We start from the raw sequence: 6630 nt of genomic DNA, 5'->3' as shown, positions 1-6630 counted from the left end.
TTTCCAATGTAGAGGTGGTCAAAGGGCAGACTGTGTGGTCCAGTGCCTGATGTCCATGGCGCTGGCTGCGGTGGGGGGTGGGGGGCTTGTGTAGGGGGAGACCATCTTCTCACAGTTTGCCTAGCACTTACCCAGTTTTAGCATGGAAAACTCTGAATCTCTGGAAAAGATTCAGCCCCAGGAAAACCAGGACGGTTGGTTATTCTAGCCAGATTCCTCATCAGATCAGTTCCGTGGGTGGTTTGGCTTCAAGCCTAGTTTTTCAAGCCCTCCCAGCAATTCTGTAAGCCACCCAATATCATTTTTAAAGATTATGGAAGTATAACCCAATGTCCTTTTAATCCACTATTGATCTGCTTAAATCGGTGAGAGCTGGTCTCCATTACTGCTACCAAGATCCTTGACCGAAACAGATACTTCTGTGTGTCAGCAGTTTGGAAACCTGCATTTCATGATGACCCTATGATTTGATTTGGCTCATAGGTTTATTACAGACACTATTTGATGTTAGTGAATTTTTTTTTTTAACATTTTGAAAAGTGCTGCAAAAGCATCAATAATGATTATTCTTACTGTATTTTTGAAAGCCTGAGATGTTTCTGATGGTCGAGACTATTGTGAACCATTTTCCCTTGGTGATGAGATAAACAAACATTGACAGAAGTAAAGTTGCTGCCAGAAAATGTTTGAATTTCCCTACTCCATCTCATCCCGTACCCCCAAATTTATGAATGCTTATTTCTCCAGATGAAGAATTTTTAAAGCCCCCCAAAATAGAAGCAAATGGTGACCTAAAAATATCTCTGCTCATTTATTCATTTTTGGAGCATATATAAGAGTTCTTTGTCATTTCTCCTGATAGACATCCCTCCTGAACATATGCACTTCTCATTCAGCTTCACCTTCAGGACATCTTCATACTCCTGCACTCATCCTTTGGAGAGAAAACCTTCAGTGAGGATACTCCTGTTCATAAAATGGTCATTAAAATGTTAGGGCTTCCCTGGTGGTGCAGTGGTTGAGAGTCCGCCTGCTGATGCAGGGGACACAGGTTCGTGCCCCGGTCCGGGAGGATCCCACATGCCGCGGAGGGGCTGGGCCCGTGAGCCATGGCCGCTGGGCCTGCGCGTCCGGAGCCTGTGCTCCCCAACAGGAGGGACCACAGCAGTGAGAGGCCCGCGTACCACACACACACAAAAAAATGTTGTTATAGTGCTTACTTTGACAGCATATATACTAAAATTGGAACGATACAGAGAAGATTAGCATGGCCCCTGCATGAGGATGACATGCAAATTTGTGAAGCATTCCATAATTTTTAGACTTATCATAGTGACCATTTCAATATATATGAATATATATAATTACTATGTTGTACACCTGAAAGTAATATGATATTGTATATCAATTATACTTCAATTAAAATGTTATTACATAAACAGTACATCTTTATTAAAGAAAAAATAGAAGATACAGGGAGACAAATAGAATAAGCATCCATAATTCTGTCACTGAGAACATTTTGGTATTTTTTTTTTTTTGTAAGCATTCATGTCTACAGCTATAGAATTTTTAAAAATTTGAGAGGTCAAACTATACATACTATTTCAGAACTTACTTTATTATTAGTATTATGAATTTCTTCCCATGTATATGCATATGAATATTTTAAATGACTGCACATTTTACAATGTATAGAAGTATCATCACATTCATTAATTAACTCTGGGACATTTTCAGCTTTGTAAACAATACTATTGAAATTATATATCTATCCTTGAGCATTTTTCTGATTATTTCCCCAAAATAAATATTAGAAGTAGAATTTTTACATCAGTTGCTCTGCTCATTTTTGAGATTTTTCTTATATTTTTCCAAAGTGCTTCCCAGAAAAGTCATGGCTTTTATGCTCCCACTTGTCATCTGTGAGACTACATTCTTCTACCCTCAACAACACTGAGCATTATCATTTTTTAAAAAAATTATTTATTTATTTTTGGCTGTGTTGGGTCTTCATTGTTGTGTGCAGGCTTTCTCTAGTTGTGGTGAGCGGGGGCTACTCTTTGTTGCAGTGCACGGGCTTCTCATTGCAGTGGCTCCTCTTGTTGCTGAGCACAGGCTCTAGGCTCGCGGGCTCAGGAGTTGTAGCGCACGGGCTTAGTTTCTCCGCCGGCACGTGGGATCTTCCCAGACCAGGGCTCGAACCTGTGTCCCCTGCATTGGCAGGCTGATTCTTAACCACTGCATCACCAGGGATGTCCCTGAGCACTATCATTTTTAAAAATTTTTGTTAATTTGATAAACAAAGAGATTATCTCATTTCTTCTTTTTAAAACTATCTGCTCCTATCAAGATGCCCATTTTCCTCAACGTGAATGTATGATATTAATCACTTCATTCTGTCATGAAATGCAAAGAAGTAAACCAAAATTCTGAAAATGTATCATCCCCTCCAAGAACTGTCATTATTTCTTTTGTCACCATCACCCAGTTATTTAATTTTCACAAATTACTTCCTCCCTGAAATAGCTTTCTAGTTGACTTTCACTCTTTGATTCCCTTCTCAAGTCCTTAGATTTTTAAAATTTACTTTCTCTTATCCTATGAAGTACACTATTTTAAATACAGGCACTTAGGAGTTTATACCTTGTACAGGAAGAAGTCAAGCAGGTAGTACCAAAATGCAATTAACCTAATCCATTTTCTCTTTAGGTTAAAAGTATTGTCTCCCTTTCAAAAAGAAAGAACATCTTTTGTCTTTTTCTTCTATTTGAGGACCATATAAACTATTAAGTAAAATAGTTACAATGCTTGTATTTGTCATAAGGTGGGAGTTTAGAGGAAGTATAATCAGTATCTTTGGGCTTCCCTGGTGGCGCAGTGGTTGGGAGTCCACCTGCCGATGCAGGGGACACGGGTTTGTGCCCCGGTCCGGGAGTATCCCACATGCCGCGGAGCGGCTGGGCCCGTGGGCCGTGGCCGCTGAGCCTGCGCGTCCAGAGCCTGTGCTCCGCAGCGGGAGGGGCCACAACAGTGAGAGGCCCGCGTACCGCAAAAAAAAAAAAAAAAAAAAATCAGTATCTTTGCAGCAGTATTTTGGCTGTTTCCCAACTACTTCACTGATTTTGCTGACCCTCACGTCCACTATTGCCTCAAAATCTATCATCACCCACTTCTAAAGCCTACCTGGTAGGCGTTGCTGGCTGCTGTTAATATCTGTCACACCAGAGAGAGGAGAATGGGCGAGAGACTCTTCAGGGGATCTTAGTTGGCTTCTATATGTTAGCTCTATTTTTAACTCTCTGCAATCAACGTTGATGACATTAGACATTTGCTTAATCTCAGTGCTGTCAGTCACCTTTTCTTTGGCTTATTCCTCTCACACCTTAGAGCCTTCCCCCAAACTACACCCTACGCTCAGAGTGACCATATGCTCTCTTTTTCTGGAGAGTCCCAATTTCAAATATTCTGTCGTATTGCCAGATCAGATGTCAGACCATATGCTTCATATTTTCTTTGGGGAAATATATTCACCTATCTATGCATCAGTTCCCTAAAAACTCTGCTCATCAGGATTTCTATTGGTTTTGCCAGACAGTTTATGGGAAATGTTATTAATCCAAAATGCAGCTCAGATGTCTTCTCCTATGGGAAGCATTCCTTCAGAGCCTTCCTTCCTTAGATGTCGCTCATATGTGCTCCCAGAGCTGTCTAGTCTTCCCTCTGTAGGGCACACCCCAAACCTCAGATTTCCCTCACCCGCTCATTAGAATCGCCTTCCTTGGTATATTTGGGAAAATGAAGGGTAAGAGGTGTTGCATCACATGTATTACGGATTTACCCACATGCTCTCTGCTGCTCAGAAAGGCATTCTCTGTCCTATTAGAAAACACTCTTCATTTTTCTGCTGCTAATGGATTGTTTGAATCATAGATTAGAGCCCACAGCCTCCTTCCCCCTCCTGATAGTCTGTGGATCTGAGCATCTCCTGGCAGCACATTTCCCCACCTTGCGTGTTTCAATCTAGAATAACACCATGGAAAAGGCATGGGGGTTTCGGGTACACTTTCTACTCTAAGTCCAGCTGCATAGTCTAGGATCTAGAAAGAACTTTGGTATTCTAAGGAGTTAGGAGACAATCATCAGTTAAGGCACACATACACACATTGATCTCCCAAGGACAAACGTCAATTTCCAGAGCAGAATTAAATAAAATTCTAGAAAATGCAAACTAATCCTATATGACCGAAAGCAAATTAGGGTTGATTAGGGCAGAGGTGGACAGGGAGAGGCAGGAGGGAGGGCTTAAAAAGTGGCAACGAGAAAATTTAGGGTGGGGCTTCCCTGGTGGCGCAGTGGTTTAGAATCCACCTGCCAATGCCGGGGACACGGGTTCAAGCCCTGGTCCAGGAAGATCCCACATACCGCGGAGCAACCAAGCCTGTGCGCCACAACTACTGAGCCTGCCCTCTAGAGACTGCGAGCCACAACTACTGAGCCCACAACTACTGAAGGCTGCTCACCTGGAGCCTGTGCTCCACAACAAGAGAAGCCACCGCAATGAGAAGCCCGTGCACCTCAAAGAAGGGTAGCCTAGCCCCTGCTCGCCACAACTAGAGAAAGCCTGTGCACAGCAACGAAGACCCAACACAGCCAAAAATAAATAAATAAAATAAATTTATTAAAAATATATATATTAAAAAAAGAAAATTTGGGGTGATGGATATGTTCATTATTTTGATCATGGTAATAGTTTAACAGGTAATAGTTTCATATATACCTATGTCAAGAGGTATCAAATTGTACACTTTAAATATGTACAATTCATTCTACATCATTTCAATCTTAATAAAGCTATTAAATTTTGGAGGAGAAAGAGTTAAAGGAGGCTGTCTCCCTGTCCTCACAAAGGCCTAAAAGTCTTTCTTCCCCATAGGTGAAGGGTAAGGCATGTGGCTTTCAATTCAGGTAGCCAGGCTTGGGCCAGGTACCTGGCCTAGCCTTCTGATGATGCCCTGGATCTCTTCAGAGGAACTTTTTTGGGGCCAGCTGAGATTCTTCACTGTGTCTTTAAGTGGAGCTGCCTCTTATTCCTCCTTCCTAGATCCTCATTTGCTATTCTGAAAGCAAAGATAAGAATGGATGGGTTGAGGCTTCTGGCCCCGGGCAGATGAGGAAAAAAATTTATCAATTGATTACACTGAATGGAGTCTATATACTTTAAGATTGTTATTTTCATTTGTTTGATAAGCATTTACTGAGCACCCACTAAATGCAAGATGTTGTGGACATATTTATTGAGCAAGTTCCCCACACCTTGAATGTGGGCCTTGTGATTTACTGTGACCATTACAATGTGGTAGAAGTAATATTGTGTGCCAGTTCTTAGCCTAGGCCTTAAGAGCCCTTGTATGCCTCTACTTTCATTCTTACAATCTTGACAGTCCATGGGCTGAGCCCAGGCTAGTCTGCCAGAGGATGAGAGACATATGGCTCAGTCCCGCCACCCGCCCAGCTGACAGCTTGCTAAGCCCCAGAAGCAGGACCTTTTAGCTGCCAGGCTCTTGACTGCAGATGCGTGAATGAGTCAGACTGAACCAGAAGAGCTACACATGTAATCCCAGCCCAGATTGCTGACCCATAAAACCGTGAGTTAAAGAAATGGTTGTTTTAAGTCTTACACATGCACACACACACACACACACACACACACACACATACTTCCTATTCTTACCATTAGTGCTTGAGTGACTTAGTCAAATTATTTAACCTGATTGCGCCTCCGTTTCTTCATTTTTAAAATGACTATAAAACATACCTGGCTCATAGGGTTGTCGTTATTATTAAATGAGATAGCATTTGTAAAGTGCCTTACCTAGTGCTGGGCACACAGTATGTATTCAGAATATGGTAGTAGTGATTTTTTTTCCTTTTTTTTTTTTTTTTTTTTGGCAATGATTTTCCAAGTCAGGACCCATATCTTACTCATCTCAGGGTCTTCTTCATAAAAGGAACTCAGTAAATGTGACTATTTGGGGGAACTATAGTAAATTCAATGAGTATTCTGACTATAATCTTCTTAAGATAGTACCATATATTTACCTAAAAGGCAGGAAGAAATCATCACCTCTATCACTGTGATTTTAAAAGCAAACAGACAAACAAAAAAAAATCTTAGTTGTCTTCATTTCCTTGAAACTCAGGATTGATACTGTATTGCTCACTCCTTATCTTCTTGACCCTATCAGCAGCATTCAGTTCCAGCTGATAATTCCTTTCTCCTTGAAACACTATCTTCATTTGGCTCCCTGTACACCCACACTTAATCTGATTTCCCTTCTACTCCACCAGCCACTCATCTGCAGTTTCCTTTGAGAGCTCGTCCTTATCTCTTAAGCCTCTAAATGTTGAGCTGCTCTAGGGATCAGTCCTTGATTATTTTCTCCATTTCTATTCCCTCTTGTGATGATCTCTTTTAGCCTATGGCTTTAAATATTGTCCCTCTATACTGGCGATCCCAAATTTATGTATCTGTTTCAGGCTTCTCTCCTGAACTTCAGTCTCATAAATCCAACTTTGTATATCTAAGTGCCTACTTGACATCTGTATTTGGTTATTTAATAGGCACTT

At 41.3% G+C, this 6630-nt stretch overlaps 1 non-coding gene across 1 annotated transcript; it reads left to right on the top strand.

The window, feature by feature from the left end:
* The first annotated feature begins 1212 nt into the window (after positions 1 to 1212).
* LOC113609319 (U6 spliceosomal RNA) lies at positions 1213 to 1319 on the top strand. The gene has a single exon (XR_003428601.1). It is a non-coding gene; the product is annotated as a U6 spliceosomal RNA (small nuclear RNA).
* Positions 1320 to 6630: the final 5311 nt, after the last annotated feature.

Source organism: Aethalodelphis obliquidens, unplaced genomic scaffold (genome assembly GCF_003676395.1).
Source record: "Aethalodelphis obliquidens isolate GAN/ISIS:26980383/991018 unplaced genomic scaffold, ASM367639v1 scaffold55, whole genome shotgun sequence".
Taxonomy (NCBI): Eukaryota; Metazoa; Chordata; class Mammalia; order Artiodactyla; family Delphinidae; genus Aethalodelphis; species Aethalodelphis obliquidens.
The sequence above is the reverse complement of the archived record's forward strand: the minus strand, read 5'-3'. Positions and strand labels throughout refer to the sequence as shown.